The sequence below is a fragment of the Bubalus bubalis genome, chromosome 24 (assembly GCF_019923935.1).
Source record: "Bubalus bubalis isolate 160015118507 breed Murrah chromosome 24, NDDB_SH_1, whole genome shotgun sequence".
Classification (NCBI taxonomy): Eukaryota; Metazoa; Chordata; class Mammalia; order Artiodactyla; family Bovidae; genus Bubalus; species Bubalus bubalis.
The window spans coordinates 23,553,815-23,573,330 of NC_059180.1; the positions used below are offsets into that span (position 1 = coordinate 23,553,815).

The 19,516-nt window shown below is 43.6% G+C and overlaps 2 protein-coding genes and 1 pseudogene across 13 annotated transcripts in view; 1 reads left to right on the forward strand and 2 right to left on the reverse strand.

Annotated features, from left to right (window-relative positions):
• LYRM1 (LYR motif containing 1) overlaps positions 1–15,295 on the reverse strand; it is a 37,366-nt gene extending 22,071 nt beyond the window's left edge. The window contains exon 1 of one of the 4 annotated variants that reach the window (XM_006042058.4): positions 15,164–15,295. The gene's annotated coding sequence lies outside the window, so the exon portion shown is untranslated. Of the gene's footprint in view, positions 1–9,664; positions 9,798–14,245; positions 14,394–14,623; positions 14,740–15,163 lie in introns of those variants that run through there. The other 3 variants (XM_025274585.3, XM_006042057.4, XM_044935815.2) reach the window with 3 other exon arrangements.
• On the reverse strand, positions 2,531–2,649 carry LOC112581899 (annotated as a pseudogene).
• Positions 14,403–19,516, forward strand: part of DCUN1D3 (defective in cullin neddylation 1 domain containing 3) — a 59,445-nt gene continuing 54,331 nt past the window's right edge. For 3 of the 9 annotated variants that reach the window (XM_025274569.3, XM_025274572.3, XM_025274575.3), the window contains exon 1: positions 14,821–14,967. The gene's annotated coding sequence lies outside the window, so the exon portion shown is untranslated. Of the gene's footprint in view, positions 14,427–14,820; positions 14,968–15,152; positions 15,284–18,928; positions 18,962–19,516 lie in introns of those variants that run through there. The other 6 variants (XM_025274582.3, XM_025274570.3, XM_025274576.3 and 3 more) reach the window with 6 other exon arrangements.

Sequence of the window (19,516 nt, forward strand, 5' to 3'; positions counted from 1 at the left end):
CCTCCTCCCTCCCCATACCATCCCTCTGGGTCATCCCAGGGCACCAGCCCCAAGCATCCAGTATCGTGCATCGAACCTGGACTGGCGACTCGTTTCATATATGATATTATACGTATTTCAATGCCATTCTCCTAAATCCTCCCACCCTCTCCCTCTCCCACAGAGTCCAAAAGACTGTTCTATACATCAGTGTCTCTTTTGCTGTCTCGTATACAGGGTTGTTGTTACCATCTTTCTAAATTCCATATATATGCATTAGTATACTGTATTGGTGTTTTTCTTTCTGGCTTACTTCACTCTGTATAATAGGCTCTAGTTTCATCCACCTCATTAGAACTGATTCAAATGTATTCTTTTTTAATGGCTGAGTAATACTCCATTGTGTATATGTACCATAGCTTTCTTATCCATTCATCTGCTGATGGACATCTAGGTTGCTTCCATGTCCTGGCTATTGTAAACAGTGCTGTGATGAACATTGGGGTACACGTGTCTCTTTCAATTCTGGTTTCCTCAGTGTGTATGCCCAGCAGTGGGATTGCTGGATCATAAGACAGTTCTATTTCCAGTTTTTTAAGGAATCTCCACACTGTTCTCCATAGTGGCTGTACTAGTTTGCATTCCCACCAACAGGGTAAGAAGGTTCCCTTTTCTCCACACCCTCTCCAGCATTTATTGCTTGTAGACTTTTGGATCGCAGCCATTCTGACTGGCATGAAATGGTACCTCATTAGTGGTTTTGATCTGCATTTCTCTGATAATGAGTGATGTTGAGCATCTTTTCATGTGTTTGTTAGCCATCTGTATGTCTTCTTTGGAGAAATGTCTATTTAGTTCTTTGGCCCATTTTTTGATTGGGTCATTTATTTTTCTGGAATTGAGCTCTAGAAGTTGCTTGTATATTTTTGAGATTAGTTGTTTGTCAGTTGCATAATTTGCTATTATTTTCTGAAATCACTACTTCACCCAAATCCAAACATTAAAAGGGCTAAAGTTATATCCATTATACCTGATATTCATTTTGACATGGACTATGCTGTGCTATGCTTAGTCGCTCAGTTGTGTCCGCCTCTTTACGACCCCATGCACTGTACCCGCCAGGTTCCTCTGTCCATGGGGATTCTCCAGGCAAGAATAATACTGGAGTGGGTTGCCATGCCTTCCTCCTGGGGATCTTCCCAACCCAGGGATAGAACCCAGGTCTCCCACATCACAGGATTCTTTACCAGCTGAGCTACCAGGGAAGCCCAACATCCGTTACGCCTCACAGGAAAAAACACTTAAAAGGAATTCATACAAATTAAGAGAGATCATCATGCATTATGGCTAATCATAATGAAAACTCAAAGAATTGATGATGTTTTTCCTGGTAAAGAAACAGGTTTCTGAGTTTCTGGCTATCCCTAAAACTCCATGGTTTCATACAAAAATACATGAGTCAGTTCCTGTGAGGAGCAGAGTCTGCAACAAACTTCTATTCACAACTGCTTCACTTTCCTGTCATTAACAGATTAAACTTCCTTGACCGCACAATACCAAAAGAGGAAGGTGAAGGCGATCTGGCATATTAAAACAGCAGCAACCTTCTCCAAAGTCTGGCTTTCATTTCTTTTTTTCTACTACTCTAAGAACCACAGCTTCATACTTTAACTGATCATACTATTTATATCTGATACACAAGCCTTGCCATTACAATACTTGAGGTAACAAGCAGAACTAACAACTCGTATTTAATAGGACCATTTTCAAAACACTTTAATGTTTAAGTGTTTTGAAAACTAATCCTGGTACTTCCGTGGTGATACAGTGATTGAGAATCTGCCTCCCAATGCAGGGGAAGCTGGTTTGATCCCTGGTCAAGGAACTAAAATCCCACACGCCTAGGGGCAACTGCTGAGCCCTTGTGCTCTAGAGCCTGTGCTCTACAAGAGAGGCTCACATGCTGCAAAAAACCCTAATCCTGAAAGGGAAATAAGTGATGTTTCCCTTTCCAACACTAGATGACCCAGAAAACTCAAGTCTAAAAGATTTCCACAGACAGTCTAAGCTGTATTATGTACTATTAACAAGTGGGTGTTACAAAGCTTGTGATTCTAGAAACAAAATCAGCCATGTAAGTAAAAAAAAAAAAAAAAATTAAGCTATTTTCCTTTTGGTTTATATTTCTATTCCTAGGAAGCAACGTATTTAGGAAAAGTGCCTTTTCTCTAAGAGTTTTCCTCCTTTTGGATTTAATGGCTTGAAACCAACACTTACTCCTCTAATTATCAATTATCTCTCACTATTGATGCAGGGTTAGTGAAGTGAAGTGAAGTCGCTCAGTCGTGTCCGACTCTTTGTGACCCCATAGACTGCAGCCTACCAGGTTCCTCTGTCCATGGGATTTTCCAGGCAATAGTACTGGAGTCGATTGCCATTTCCTTCTCCAGAGGATCTTCCCAACCCAGGGCTCGAACCCGGGTCTCCTGCATGGTAGACAGACGCTTTACTGTCTGAGCCACCAGGGAAGTTCAATGAAAAGAATAAAAAACACCTACAGCACCCGGTATTCCGAGACGGTCTCCCATCCAAGTACTAACCAGGCCCGACCCTGCTTAGCTTCCGAGATCAGACGAGATCAGGCTCGTTCAGGGTGGTATGGCCATTAAATCAGCCCTTATCCTTCTTCACTAGTATCAGGGGTTGATCTGATGCAGCGGGGTTTGCTGGGATTCTCCCATGGGCGATATAAGGAATATTAAGTTGTTTAGAGGACCACAACTGAACTGCAATCACAACTGCCTGTGAAATCAGTTCTTATATTTAGAACTTCTTAAAAGTTTTGTAACTTTTATCCTGAGACTGATAGTTCTTCAAATTCTGCTTTTCATTTCCTTAACCCTCAAATCCCAGAATGAGGAAAGATAAGAGATAGGAAGTGTGCCTGGGAGGAACTGTGACTGGAAATTGGGCTCTTTTCTTCAAGTCATACTTCATGTATAAACACAGTGCCTGGATAAAACTTGTTATCAAGCACCTACCATGTGCAGCCTGTACTATTAAGAAAAGGCTGATAAATGTCATTGCTAGTACATTTTGGCCTCAGGACATAGTCAGAACTTTCCCCTAAAGCAAGTGTCCCAAAGATTCGTTGGTGAGGTAATTTTTCATGTATAATAGAATATTTATTTTCTTACTGTGATTCTCTTAATGTGTTTTAATAGCCCAGCAAACGCACAACGCAGATAATCATGGTGCTGTGATCACTCACCTAGAGCCAAACATTCTGGAATGTGAAGTCAAATGGGCCTTAGAAAGCATCACTACAAACAAAGGTAGTGGAGGTGATGGAATTCCAGTTGAGCTATTATTTCAAATCCTAAAAGATGATCCTGTGAAAGTGCTGCACTCAATATGCCAGCAAATTTGGAAAACTCAGCAGTGGCCACAGGACTAGAAAAAGTGAGTTTTCATTTCAATCACAAAGAAAGGCAATGCCAAAGAATGCTCAAACTACCACACAATTGCATTCATCTTTCACGCTAGTAAAGTAATGCTCAAAATTCTCCAAGCCAGGCTTCAGCAATACGTGAACTGTGAACTTCCAGATGTTCAAGCTGGTTTTAGAAAAGGCAGAGGAACCAGAGATCAGGTTGCCAACATCCGCTCGATCATCAAAAAAGCAAAAGAGCTCCAGAAAAACATCTACTTCTGCTTTATTGACTATGCCAAAGCCTTTGACTGTGTGGATCACAACAAACCGTGGAAAATTCTTCAAGAGATGGGAATGCCAGACCACCTGACCTGCCTCTTCAGAAATCTGTACGCAGGTCAGGAAGCAACAATTAGAACTGGACATGGAACAACAGACTGGTTCCAAATAGGAAAAGGAGTACATCAAGGCTGTATATTGTCACCCTGCTTATTTAACTTATATGCAGAGTACATCATGAAAAATGCTGGGCTGGATGAAGTACAAGCTGGAATCAAGATTTCTGGGAGAAATATCAATAACCTCAGATATGTAGATGACAGCACCCTTATGGCAGAAAGTGAAGAACTAACAAGCCTCTTGATCAAAGTGAAAGAGGAGAGTGAAAAAGTTGGCTTAAAGCTCAACATTCAGAAAACGAAGATCATGGCATCTGGTCCCATCACTTCATGACAAATAGATGGGGGAACATTGGAAACAGTGGCTAATTTTATTGTTTTGGGCTCCAAAATCACTGCAGATGGTGACTGCAGCCATGAAATTAAAAGACGCTTACTCTTTGGAAGGAAAGTAATGACCAACCTAGAGAGCATATTAAAAAGCAGAGACATTACTTTGCCAACAAAGGTCCATATAGTCAAGGCTATGGTTTTTCTAGTAGTCAGGTATGGATGTGAGAGTTGGACCATAATGAAAGCTAAACACCGAAGAATTGATGCTTTTGGACTGTGGTGTTAGAGAAGACTCTTGAGAGTCCCTTGGACTGCAAGAAGATCCAACCTGTCTATCCTAAAGGAAATCAGTCCTGATATTCATTCTCGACTGAGGCTGAAGCTGAAACTCTAATACTTTGGCCATCTGATGTGAAAAAGACCCTGATGCTGGGAAAGATTGAAGGCAGGAGGAGAAGAGGATGACAGAGGGTGAGATGGCTGGACGGCATCACTGACTCAATGGACATGATTTTGAGTAAACTCCAGGAGTTGGTGATTGACAGAGAGGCCTGGCATGCTGCAGTCCATGGGGTCGCAAAGAGCTGGACATGACTGAGCGACTGAAATGAACTGAACTGAAACCCATGACTTAAAGTGATTTCTATTTTGTAGTTCTACCTTTACACCTATTACAGAAATTTTTAACCTGGTGTAAGATATAGGAATATAATAGTAAAAATTAGGATGTGGAGGAGTCCCCAAAAAAACTAAGTTTGGGAAATGGAGCTCTATGGCACTCTACTGTGGTGTTTGTTCTGGCTAACCTTTTCACTTAGGATGCCTGTTTTGGCTGGCCATGCCAACTTGTAGACACTAGTTTCCTCTGAAGCCTTTTTTGGAGCACCTCTTTCTCTGCTTTTATCACATCCAGTTTCACTGTGTCTTTTTCTTCCTTTCCTCCCTTGTTCTGGAGGGCAGGGACTGCATTTTGCTCACTAAAGGAATAAAAATAATAGTAATAGCTATCACCGACTCAATGGACATTAATTTGAACAAACTTTGGGAGACAGTGAAGGACAGAGAAGCCTGGTATGCTTCACAAAGAATCAGACATGACTTAGTGCCTAAACAACAAAAACACTTACTTTGTAATTACTCTATGCCAGGCTTTCTAGGTACTTTACACACATATATATTAATTCCCATAATCATCACTGTTCTATAAGGTAAACACATTATCCTATTTTATAAAAGAGGATCCTGATGCAAAAAGAGGTTAAGTAACTTGAGTACAGCCACAAGGAAAGGAAGAGGTGGAGCCAGATTCAAAATCAAAGTCTGGAGTCAGAGCACCAACTTTTAATCACTAAATAGGCTGCTCAATCTAAGTAAACGTGGTTGAATGTTTGCTGATTGCTTTAAAGAACTTAGCCAGTTGTGACAATGGGAACGAAATTCTAGTCCCTTCTTACAAAGAGCAAAAAACCATTCTTTTTGCACCTAGATATGAATTTCAAGTACCCTTTTATAAGGTCTCCACCTTATAAATATGTTATCCACCCCTCCCCTGCTACTGTCCTTCCTCAGTAATGATGTTACACATCAGCACCTTTAGAGGAGGCCGTGCACTTGGCTGGACTGCTTGAATCTTCTGTTCCCTGTAGCAACACTGTTCCTGACACTTCAAAGGGAGCTGACATCACAGAAGAGATATCAGCACTCATTACAATACTACTACCCTGCAGGTCTTACTCTTCCCTCCCAAGAATCCATCCATCCATCCATCCAACATTTATTCAGTGCCGTGTGCCAGGTACATGCAGTTCTAGGCATACAGAGATAAACAAGCAGCCACGGTCTCTGGCCTACAGTTTATATCCAAGTGGCAGAGGCAGATGATATACAAGAAAAACAATTTTTCTTGGTGATACGTATTCTCAAAGAATGAAACAATAATATGATATAGATGAGAAGAGGTGGTGATTATTTTGGATAGTCAGTGATATTTGAGTTGGGTCTTGAATGGTGTCAAGGAACCTATAAATGGTAAGAGTTCAGGGGAAGAAGATGCAGGAAGAAAGAACAGTAGGGACAAAGGCTATGAAGTGGGAACCAATCTCAGTGTTAACACAATTAAGTCTATGGGGGAAGTGAGGCAATAGGTATATAGAATCCAACACAGGTTGGGAAAGTAGGCCTTGGAAAGCAGTTTGATTTGTAGTCTAAGAGCAAAAGAAGACACTGGTAGGTTTTAGGCAAGTAACAGTGTACTGGCCTGACCTGATTTACATTTTTTAAAACATGCTGTATTTCAAACTATACCATAAGTATTTGGTGATTCTACCAACCTTGCAGATGGTGAAGAGTCTTGCCTGCTGCTGCTGCTGCTAAGTCGCTTCAGTCGTGTCTGACCCTGTGCGACCCCATAGACGGCAGCCCACCAGGCTCCCCCGTCCCTGGGATTCTCCAGGCAAGAACACTGGGGTGGGTTGCCATTTCCTTCTCCAATGCATGAAAGTGAAAAGTGAAAGTGGGGTCGCTCAGTCGTGTCCAACTCTTAGCGACCCCATGGACTGTAGCCCACCAGACTCCTCCATCCATGGGATTTTCCAGGCAAGAGTACTGCAGTGGGGTGGCATTGCCTTCTCTGAGAGTCTTGCCTAATGCTACCTAATTGACAGGAAAGCTGGGATTAAGAGCCAAAAAAGCTAGATGGTTATTTTTCTAGCTGCTTTCATTTTTCCCTGTTTCCATTTTGGAGTCAGTAATGGGGACTTGAGAGAAGCAGTGATCAATTTCCTTTAAAAAAAAAAAAAAAAAGCACCACCCACTCACTCTTCCACTTGCTATTGAGAATGAAAATACATGTTAAGTACTTGGCATGCCTAAATCTAGTTTTGCAGGAGGCCTATGGGAAGATTGGGCTTCCCAGGTGGAGCTACTGCTAAAGAACCTACCCAACAATGCAGGAGACAAAAGAGATGCAGGTTCAATCCCTGGGTTGGGAAGATCCCCTGGAGGAAGGCATGACAACTCACTCCAGTATTCTTGCCTGGAGAATCCGATGGACAGAGGAGCCTGGCAGGCTACAGTTCATAGGGTGGCCAAGAGTTTAACATGACTGAAGCCACTTAGCAAGCATGCACACATGGGAAAATTTGCTAGGACTAGGGGCTTTATCCACTTCACCATTTTCCCCACCCCTGGAACACTTTCTTTCACCTTTGGGAAGACATCACCGCATGAACACTAAGGAGTTAAGAGCAGAGACGAAAATTCCCTTTCCTCAGATGAAATTTATAGAAGAATGACTCTGGTCTCAGGAATGTCAAAATTTCAAATGTTGCACTCCCAGGAGGCTTTGCCATCTACTGAAGAAAAAGTGTTGCAGTACAAACAAGGGACAGAAAGGCAAGGGAAGTTAACTGACTTCCAAACCCCAGGTGGAAGGAGACTCTTTCCATCCATTCTTTCAAGATCTGTCCCTATGTATAAAATTTTAAAACTCATCACCAATGAATATAATGTAGCCAAATTTCTCTCCCAACTACTTTATGATTTGTGGGGGGGAGGAGAGTGATTGTGAAACTCACCCTGAGAAATCCACTTTTATGTTCACCAAGCACCAACTGTTACCTATCCTGTGTTCTGCTGCCCTGTCTCCTTAGACCTGGGACTCCTCCTTTTTGCCAAATGGAAGATTCCAACTCATACAACTGAAATATTCTTTTATTTTTTTTGCTTAACTGCTGATTCTCATCCTTTGGCTTTCATCACTTTTAACAGATTGTCTTCTTCACACTAGGCCAATGTCTTCACACTAGGTTCTTCCTACTCTATTGTAATTTTCTGTTTGACCTGCATTTCTTCCTTCACTGTGTTTTGGGAGGGGGAGAGGGAATAAGGTTGGGACCTTGTCTTATCCATTATACTCCATGCCTGGCAGAGTTGGAGCTTAAAATACTTTTGTTAGAAGAAAAAAAATTACCCACACAGAATAATTACCAGTAATTTTCATTCTCATCCTGAGATATATGCATTGGTATTTGGGCCAGGTTTCACAACAGAAGACCCTAAGGCATTTAAAAATACTAATTAACCCTCACAATGATGTTTTCAAGAGTGGCACTGTGGGTATCAGGATGAAGAACTGAAGATTTAAGTGTTATTTGGGAAAGCAGTCTTATTACTTCCAGGCAACCCACTCCAGTGTTCTTGCCTGGAGAATCCCAGGGACGGCAGAGCCTGGAGGGCTGCCATCTATGGGGTCGCACAGAGTCGGACACGACTGAAGTGACTTAGCAGCGGCAGCAGCAGAGCAGTCTACACAGCTTTTACCTAACCCTCACTCTTTAGTTCTTTTAAGGCCACTTAGCAGCAATGGCACCCCACTCCACTACTCTTGCCTGGAAAATCCCATGGACGGAGGAGCCTGGAAGGCTGCAGTCCACGGGGTCGCTGAGGGTCGGACACGACTGAGCGACTTCACTTTCACTTTTCACTTTCATGCACTGGAGAAGGAAATGGCAACCCACTCCAGTGTTCTTGCCTGGAGATTCCCAGGGATGGGAGAGCCTGGTGGGCTGCTGTCTATGGGGTCGCACAGAGTCAGACACGACAAGCAACTTAGCAGCAGCAGCAGCGCAGCAGGGTTTGCCTATAGGACTGAAATGATATACTATGTTTCCATGAAGCTTAGAACTGTGAAATTGAATATTTCCTGCCATATCAATAAACAAGGATGTAAAAGCCATCAGCGATTTCGGGCCTCCAAATGTGAATGAGGGCTTCCAAAAAGGGACACAATGCCATGCCCCCCTACTCTCCATGGTGTTTGTTGAGGAGCTCTAGGGTTGGGGGTGGTGGGTGGGGGGAGGAGGGAATAGTGAAGGAAAAAAAAAAAAAGCAGGATGCTGGCCTCAGACAGCTGAGATGCATAGGAAGAAATGACTTCAATAATCTCAGATTCTTACATCTTCCCATATGTAGAAGAGTGCTACATTCCTTTAACTTGGTATCTGGTTTTCCATACTTAACAATAATTGATGTTCAGTCTGCCCCCCCACTTTGTTGCAAACTTGTATATAGCCTGACTCTCTCTTCTGCTTCCTCAGAGAAGTCTCTTGGGGCTATCTGAAATCCTGTCTCCCGGGCTACGAGTCCTAACATTCCCACCAAGTAAAACACTCTACTTTCAGGTTGTGAATGTATTTGTAGTTGACAGAAACAAACACATAGAAAAATGAGGTTCTGGTACTTTTTTTTTCATAAAAACAATCCTTTGGGGGAATAAGGTCCATTGCACGCAAATGATCAGGGTTCAAAATCAGCTCCCAAAATTATAATTTAAAACTTTAGTCATCTGGAAAACCTGCAGGGAATTGAAGTGTTCTTATAATGTCAAAGCAAACAGATTTTCTTGCCCAGGATAGCAGAATAGAGAATGACTACCTTGATTTCAGGCATTCAAAAAATTTCCACACATGTAAAGAAGAGATATATAATACAAAAATGAACTAATTGGAGTTTGAATACTGACTTCACCACATCAGGCAAGATATTAATCTTCCAGAGCCTCAATTTCTTAAAATGGGGTAACAATAGAACCTTCTTCAAAGAGCTGCTGTAAGGATTGTTCATAATTATCCACGTAAATCACTTAGCATTGGGAGTTAACAAAGGCAAAATGTTACCTGAAATAGGAAATAAAGGAGGAACAGTGAGGCCTCTTTTATCTATGCTAAACTTTGTCTGCAGAGGAGGGAAAAGAAATGTGTTGTCTGTTGGTGAATTTATTGCTTTGTGGTAGTAATGGATTTTCCTAAAGCTGTTTCCCTCTGATTATTAATAATCCATGTACAGTAAAGAGCTATTGTTCTTCAGAATGACTAACCAACCCTGCTGGAGGCACTGCTTATCTTCAGACCACAGCACATACTTCTTACTGGAAATACAATGCAGGTGCCAAAATCAAGAACATGTCCAAGCTTCCCTTCCTATTTCTCTTCCTTTATCTCTTACTCCTTGCTTGCTTACCCTTCAGTGCACTTTTCTCCTAGATCTGTTATCCTTCCCTACTTTCTAATGCATTTCCATATCCTATATAGTATCATTTTATATAAACTGAATAACTTTCAAGATAAACTATGGGCCTCATCTCATTGCCCCACACATACCCCATGGACTTATTTCCTGACTGGATTCAGTTTTTGGTTACTAGAATCCAAAAAGGGAAGTGTAATGCCACACACTGCTTTGCATATCTCAGGATATGCTTGTGTGGTGTACTTAATCATACTACAGCTATTCTCTGAAACAGCATCTTTTTACAAGAAATTGACAATATGGTATGTCAGAGTTAAGGGTCATGGAGGAGAGGATAGATTATATACACAAAGGAAGAGAAATTAAGTTAGGCTTTGTAACACAGGGAATCTTTGGAACACAGGGAAAAACCAAAAATATTTATGTCTGGAAGGTTTCTAAACTATCCCAAACAAGATCATATAAGGCACATATACTCATTCTAAATATATCGGCACAGGAGCACACACAAGATTATACTTGTAAGGGGAACTCCAATCAGGCTATAGTAACCATTGAGATGTTCAGCTATTTGCCCCCCCGAGGGATAGAAACTCTAAATGGACACCAAGTTTCAGTCTCTCAATTAAAAAGAAATGGAAGTAACTGCTTTCTTGTCATCATATTTTAAGAGACAAAGATGAGGTCAATCAGAGAAATGAGAACAAATTACCAGAAGTAGGAGGTGTGTGTGGAAGTGTGTTGTATGTGTGGGCACTAGGTGTTGAGTTATTTGCTGTCGTGTCTGACTCTTTGCAACCACCAGGCTCCTCTGTCCTAGGAATTCTCCAGGCAAGAATACTAGAGTGGGTAGCCATTCCCTTCTCCAGGGACTGAACCCGAGTTTCTTGCATTTCAGGCAGATTCCTTACCATCTGAGCCATCAGGGAACTTGGTCAATGCTAAAGATCAACCCCAGTCATTCATTCATAACTTAACTATCCAAGATTTGAACCCTTCAAAGGAACTAGGTAAGTCAGAGAACACGAAACATTTAGGACATTCAAACCCCTTCTTTGTGATAAGTCCTAAGGAATTGGATTAAGAAGCAGACAAAAGGGTTCTGGTTATAACCTTAGATACACCTGACCCCTGATCCAACCATCTGATATATAGCCCTTACTCCGCACAGGGGGTCTCCGCCTTCATGACAGTTTCCAAGTACCTGCCAACTATTGAATGAACCACTTTCCCCATCTGCAGAGGCACAGGAGCTCTTTACTAGACAAATCTCCTTCAGAGTAGGAGCAATGACTTTACTATCCATGGATAGCCACACTATCCATCTTTAGTGTGCAGAATGATTAGACCTGAGAGCATCTTTAAGTTCCTCCAGTCCAACACTGATCAATAGAATTTTCTTCAATGTTGGGAATATTTTCTATCTTTGCTGTCCAACAGGGTAGCCACTGGCACTGGGCGCCTGAAATATGGTGAGTACATCTGAGGAACTGCATTTTTAATTTTACTTCATTTAAATTGAAATAGTTACATGTAGTTTGTGTGTACAGACAGACAGCAGAGCTCTAAACCAAGAACTGCAAATCAAATGTCCATAGGGGTCAGGCAGATAGAGGAAGGGAAAAGAATCTCACTGGCTCCAGCTGACTGTTGCTGTGCAGGAAACTCAGGCTAGTGTTGCCAGATTGTCACTTTTTCAAATGAAGCTGAAAATTGAATTTTTTAATTTGGCAAGTAAATTTAAAAGAATTATTTAGATCAATTTATGGGCCAAACCATGTTTTCAGGCAGTTTGTTATCTGTAATCTAGGCCAATCTGTAACCCCTTAAGCTCAAAGAACAGGACCATTCTGCTGGTCAGTAGTGACCCAAGACTGAAATCCAAGCCTTCTGATTCTTCTTTTTTTGGTATATGGGATTTTAGTTCTCAAATCAGGGATCAAACCAGCAATCCCTGCAGTGGAAGCATGAAGTCTTAAACGCTGGATGGCCAGAGAAGTCCCTTCTGATTATTCTTTTGATACTCTTTCTAGATTTTATGAAATCAACCATATCTAGTGATGGAGGCAGCAGCAACATCAGGGACAAATGCTCCTTCGTCAGAAGGTGTTGAAATTCATGGTTTATACATTAAGGACACACAGTTCCTATACACTGGGCTCTATGGGCAAAGCTCTGAACTAGGAGCCAACAGGGCATAAAGAAGAAACAGTTCACAGGATAGTCAGACCCATAAACAATAAGCAAAGTAAGGTTTGTTACAGTGAACACAATCCACCTAAGCAGGAGTCCAAAAGCACTGACAGCTGGCAGAGGAAAGGAAGAAAGAGATTTGAGCCAGAACTTCCAGGCTGAGTCTCAGTGATTATGAGGGTGGGTCCCATTATTCAAGAATATTACAGGGCCTCCTTTTATCTTTGAGGCTTTATATGTACAGTCTCCTCTGCTGGCTTTTCCTTCTATGGATCTCTAAATGTAAAGAGCCCCAAGGAGTTTAGTGGCCTTTCTCTCCCCCACCCCGCCAAGAGTATGTTTCAATACATAAACATTTAACAGCACAACAGCGAAGCCAAAATTGCCCAATTTCAAAACTTCACCAGCATTCTTAAATTTACTTTTTATTCCTTGATTAACAAAGCAAAATAGGGCTTCCCACAGAGGCCTTCCTCTCTATCTGCACTCTCTTCTTAGGTGATTTAAGAATAAACTGCTACATTTATTATCTCTCTTGAGTTTTCCCTTGATTTTCATATTTAACTTCTCAACGTCTTTACCTGGACAGTTAACAAACTTATCAAAACTAGTATGTTTAAAAGAATGTTTAAAAGAATAGAGTGCCTTCCAAACTATTTTCTCTGAGGAGTCATCTTTGGTTCCATCCTTTCACATACACTTCATATCCAATTTGGCAACAAGTCCTGCAAGTTCTAGTTTCAGAATACATTCTGAATTTAATTCTTCCATTTCACTGTCACCTCTCCCTTGGCCTACTGCAACAGCTGCCAAACAGGTCTGACCACTTGTACCCTTCTCTATCCAGGAGCCAAGAATTATTTTCTAAAACTGTAAATGAGATCTGTCACTCCTTCTTAAACCCTCCAGTAACCCAACAGTTAAGCTCTGGCCTTGGGCTAAGCTATGCTTGATCAGGCCATGCCACTTCTCCATCACAGACCACTCTGGCTCTTGTTCTTCCCTTTCTGATCCAAGCATCTGACTTTCTTGCCGTTTCCTTCTTTAGATACTTTCCCGTTGGTTCTTTTCTCCACCTAGAAAGCTCATTCCCTAGCTTCCCTCTTCTCTGGGATTTTTGCAAACCCGACCTCCTCTGAACAGCCCTATCCGATTTACAGTGGCCCTCCCCTCATCTTCTGGGCTTCCCTTGTGGCTCAGCTGGTAAAGAATCTGCCTGCAATAAGGGAGACCTGGGTTCGATCCCTGGGTTGGGAAGAGCCCCTGGAAAAGGGAACGGCTACCCACTCCATGGGGTCGGAAAGAGTCGGACACGACTGAGCGACTTTCACTTTCCCCTTACCTTCTACCACTTCACCTGACATTACTTTCTTTGGGGCATTTCTTACTTGCTGATATCTACCTTATTGATTTACTTTTTAAGTTACTCCTGGACTCGAAAAATTTCACGTAGCAACGTCTTTCATGGACCAAAGGATTTAAGAAGCTAGTTCTCATTATCTTAGAAAATCTCAGTATCGTGCAGGGTACTCGTTTGTGTCAACCTTCCTCGGCTAGACGCCTCGCCTCCGGATTTGCCCCTATTAATCTTCCATTCATCAATACATTGGGGGAATCCAAAGGATTCAGAGATGGGCCCCAAATCGGCATTTCAGCGTTCCCAAATCAGGCCTCCCCTTCCTGGCCCTCAAGCCGCTTCCCTTAGCAGGTTCCTGAGGCGAGCGGCGGTGACACCAAGCAGCCCTCGCGAGGCTGGGGTCACACAGGCTCGTCTCCTAGCAACGTCGTACCCCCCCACCCCCACCCCATCCCTGCCCCTGAGGAGTCCACCCCTTCCCCGTTTCCCGCGCCAGGAGTCGGCGTCTCCATCCTCAACACTCACTCTGCGTCAGTCCAGCCTTCCCCCACCCACAGAAGCACCGCAGCCTCCGGGAGGCTGGGAGGAGGCGGCGCCGGGAGCGCAGCTGAGCGGCGGCGGACTGAGCTCTCTAGCAGGTCTGGTAGGCCAGACCGGACCAAACCACCGGACGGACTTCTGTGGGAGCATTAGTCCCAAGTCGAGGGTAGGCTCGACCCTTCGCTAAATTTCAAACTCTAGATCACGCTCCGCCGTATACCCAACAAGATAGCCAAACTCATCCTTTCTTTAATTCCCTTTTCCCCTTTTCGTTCTCCTCTCGCCACCCTATTCCAGCGAAAAAAATGGTCCACTCCATCTCTTCCTAGCCCTCCCTCCGCGTTGCTAAGTCTTTGCCCTTACTTGCCGACAGCTTCGTACGTCTTTGCGTACGTCATGACGCAAACTGCCACTCGTTCCCTCCTCTCTCCTTTCCCATTCCGCCTGCCGAAGCGGGCGGCCTGCGGGGTTACCGGAAGTGATGATGCAGGAGGCGATGGAGGGGGCGGGGCTTCGGGGCGGCCGCCGCTGGTGGGCGGCAGATGAAGGGGAGGCGGCGGCAGTGGTGGGAGAAGAGGCGGCGGCGGCGGCGGCGGCGGAGGGGGTAGGGAACCTGGAAACGCGAGCGGGGATGGTAGGTGTTTTGGACCCGCCGGGCCGCCGTCGTTTCCAGAAAGGGTTTGACTGGAGGAACCTCTGGAGCAGCTGTGAGTTTGAGGGGGGGTTTGAGGAAAAGGGGAGGCTTGGGGAGATGAAGGGGCGGGGGCTGGGTACCTTCGAGAAAGGGAGGGGGGGTGGAAGGGGAGGCGTGGAAATCAGCTCCTTGTCTGGACTGGTCCCGCTGGAAGGAGAGGCTGTGAGGGGAGCCTGTGGCGTGTCAGCCGCAGGGCTCAGAAAACTTACCTACTGTCCCTGCCTCCTCACCGCCAGCACCCCTCAACCCAGGGCCTGGGGCTCTGGGGGCCGGAGCTGCCCTGGAGGGGGTACGGACTCTGGTCCTCTGCGCCTTGTAAGCGCCGTGAGGTAGGAGCCCAAACGAGAGGTGGTGGGTGAATCTCCAGCTCCCTCCGCCCTCATCTACCTCCCCACCCCCATCTTCCTCTTTAATCATTAACAGCCCTGGAATTAAGGGGCTCAGACCTGAAGTCCTTTCTATGCACCTTTGCTATATACGATAACCATCTGTGCCTGAGGTGATGGGGCTGGAAGCTTTGCCCGTATCCTGTATAGGAAGTGGGACAGAGTGACAAATGTATTGTTTTTTTCCCCCCATTCCCCCCCCCCCCATCTTCTCCCGTGCATAGCCCTCCTTTCCACTTTAATTCTCCGTGACTAGGTGGTAATTGTGGTTTTTTTTCCTTTATTGCACTTGGTATCTTGGTTACCTCTTTTGAATTTGGTGTTCCGCCTCCATCCCAGGTCTTAACTGCAAGCTTTGTAATACTTAAGTTACAAGCTGTCTGTCGTTGGGAGTATCTCTCAATCCCTGGTCGCTCCGGATTAAAATGAGCGTTTTATCCTCTGAATACTGGAATTCCAAAGCCCTTGCAAGGATTCCTAAATGGCATCATAGCCCAGGAATCAAGGTCTCTTGCTCTAAATACTTTATGTGTGAGGAATTTAAATGTTGTCAACTCTTTCCAAAATGATTTGATGTTAGGCTAATTCTAGATTTCTTGTTTCTCTCCACCCACACTTCATGATGCACTTTGGAGAACAGAAAACCCCGTATTACTCTTTTGTTTCTACAATTGGACAATAGCTCTTATTTTTTTCTTTTGTGTGTCTGGCACACAAGTCTATAGTGACACATTTGGCTTGTGCAGATTTCCATCTTATTTATTTAGTTTATTCTTTGTGTATAGGTGGTCTTACATGAGAGAGCATGATTTGCTTAATTTTCTTTCAGGGAAGAATACAAACCAGTAACGGATGTGAAAAAATTATTTAGCAAAGAATGATTTGAAAAGAAGATCTCTTTGTCGATGTTTTGTTGGTTTTTGTGGAGGGGGGGGCGGGAGTAGTGCTTCTTTAGCCTGTAGTATGGATTTCAGAGTGAAGTGTAATGATTCCTACTTTGGTGTTGATATTTTCTTTGGAAGTCCTTTTGAGTCTGGAACTGTTTTCTAAAGAACTTGAAGAGATGGTTCCCAAATTTTAGGGATCCTTTGATGATTAGAAAGTGTCTGTAAATCCTGTCCCTCTGTAACTGAGTTTATGTGCATATTGCTAGAATTATCATAACGGGTTCCATCCTACTCATCAGGGCTTTCAGGCCTGATAAAACAATATTTAATGCTTTCATTGTACAAGTAACAGCATGTTTGGATGTTTCACAGAAATGCAACAAAAGAAAAAAATGACTACTGTTCTCACCTTAACTGATTTGGAATCATTGAATACAAAGTCCAAAATTCATTCATTCAACAAACATTTATCGACAGGCTACTGGTTGCTAGCCAGTATTTTAGGCAGTGGGCATACAAAGAAGAACATAGCAATAAGGTCCATGCTCTCATGGAGCATACATTGGAGTGGGGTGGGGACAGATAAATAAGCAAATTGGATTTTGATAAGAGCTGAAGAAAATCAGCTCTTATCTGTGATTGTGAGTGCTGTGATAGAAAGTGTCTGACTGGGATACAGTCTAGACCTTTCTGAGAAGGCAACACTGAAGTTGAGCTTTAAATAAAAAGGAGCCAGCTTTGCAAAAATACAGGAGGAACCTTCCAGGTTTAGGGACTAGCTAGTGCAGAAACTGGGCTGGAGTATGGCAAGTTCCAAGGAGTGGGAAGAAAGGAATGGTGAAGAAGAGGTAGGGGAGGATAGGGGTAGGAGTAATAGCTAGAGCCTAGTGATCAAAGCGGAGAAGGCAATGGCACCCCACTCCAGTACTTTTGCCTGGAAAATCCCGTGGACGGAGGAGCCTGGTGGGCTGCAGTCCATGGGGTCGCTAGAGTCGGACACGACTGAACGACTTCACTTTCACTTTTCACTTTCATGCACTGGAGAAGGAAATGGCAACCCACTCCAGTGTTCTTGCCTGGAGAATCCCAGGGACGGGGAAGCCTGGTGGGCTGCTTTCTCTGGGGTCGCACAGAGTCGGACACGACTGAAGAGACTTAGCAGCAGTGATCAAAGAGAAGAGTGAAAGAGTTTAGGTCAGAGAGATGGAGGCTGGGCTCAGAATAGGTAGGCAAAATAAGAGCAAGAAGGAGAAGGATATAGAAAATGATGTTCCTTGTAATTCTGTTGTTTTTCCCAGAGTCTTGCCACATACTATTTTAAGGATACTCTTAGAATATTGTCTGGAGAAGGGAACAGCTACCCACTCCAGTATTCTGGCCTGGAGAATTCCATGGACTGTATAGTTGGACATGACTGAGCGACTTTCACTTTACTTAGAGTATTGTAGGGGAAAAAAGGTCACCCTGCTGAGAGTGGGAGAGGAGGAGGCAGTGGTTATCTGAGTCTTTTCTGGCAGATGAATCTCAAGCCACGAGTTAAGAATTCAGTGGGATGTTCAATTGAGAGGTTGCCTTTTTCCTTACAGGATTTCGTCTTATATGCTTTTTAAAATTCCATAATGGGTATCCCAAATGTGTTGTAGTATATGAATCCTCTTTTGCTTCTAGCTGTGAATTTAGGGCTGAAGATTGGGCACATGATAATAATATGCCCCTGTTGGTCTACAAGATGACCATTACAATCATACAAGTGAAGTTGTTTTTCATAGGAAGGCAGATTTTATGTTGCGCTATTTCCATTTTTGTCTGGTCTGCCTGATGACTAATAACATTCAGCTGAGGTGTGTGTGTAGGTTGGTGCTAAAAGTTCACTCTGGATTACATTAGATAAATGACCATTGTGGGCATAATCCCACTCTGTTGGCATCTTTGGGCTGGCATGTAACCAAGTGATGTAACCTACTTTTGCCTTCTGTTGAGGCCATTCATCTCTAGTAGCCAGTTGCTTCTCAGCTTCACCTTGACCAGATTGTCCACTTGAGAGGCCCAATCAGGACTCCTCCTTGATTTGGCCCTGTTGAGCCAAATGTTTCAGTGGGCTGAAACAGTTAGAATATGCTGTTTCTTTTGAACACCACAACAGTGACTAGTGTGTTCTTTGAGTGAATTGGCTCTTTGAGCTAGGCATTTGAGAGACTTAAATGTTGCTTGGGCTGTTTGTAGTAAAGTTAGTATCAGAAATGCTATGTAAAACTTTTTTGTGTTTGTGAAAAATGAATCAGAAATTTTGGACTTGTCACCTGTTTTAAGTTTTAGCATGGGTAGATGGATTATCAAAAGTAACTTGAATAGTCCTGGGCAGTCCTGGGGGTAATGAAGGGATTGGAGTTGAGCCTGAACTGACTTACTGAATCCCAACTTGAATGTAAATAGGAAGTCTTTGGTTGGCAAGCAAGTGAACAGCTAGAATTAGGCAAACAATAGACTCTACCCTTTATACTGCAGAGTAACTCAAAGAACTGAGAATTGATTATATGTGGCGGCTTCCCTGGTAGCTCAGATGGTAAAGAATCTGCCTGCAATGTAGGAGACCCGGATTCAATCCCTGCATCAAGAAGATCCCCTGGAGGAGGGAATGGCTACCCACTCCAGTATTCTTGCCTGGAGAATTCCATGAACAGAGGAGCCTGATGGGCTACAGTCCATAGGATTGTAAAGAATCAGACATGACTGAGTGAGTAACACTTTCACTTACACACACACACACAGGCTTCCCAGATGGCTCTAGTGGTAAACAACCTGCCTGCCAGTGCAGAAGATGCAAGAGACTCAGATTCGATCCCTGGGTCGGATCCCTCCCCTAGACCCCCCTGGAGGAGGGCATAGCAGCCCATTCCAGTATTCTTGCCTGGAGAATCCCATGGACAGAGGACCCTGGTGGACTACAGTCCATCAGGTCGCAAAGAGTTGGACAGGACTGAAGCGACAGCGCACATGTGCACGCACACACATACACACACACATGCACACATGTGGCTTTGGTCTAGGTTGTATCCTAATGTTGGATTTTAATCTAGCTAATGGATTATTAAGCTGTCCACTATTCATCTTCAGTTATAATTCAAGTATGAAAATACCCTGTAGGCTGAAATTTCATCAGTCAGTTTGGAGACTGGTGGCTCTTATTTGTGAAATGGGTCAGATGGGTAGGAGGGGAACTTGAATACAGGGAGAAGCCATTGACTCCTGCATTGGCCAGTAATTGTGTTTGGGGAAAGAATCTACAAAC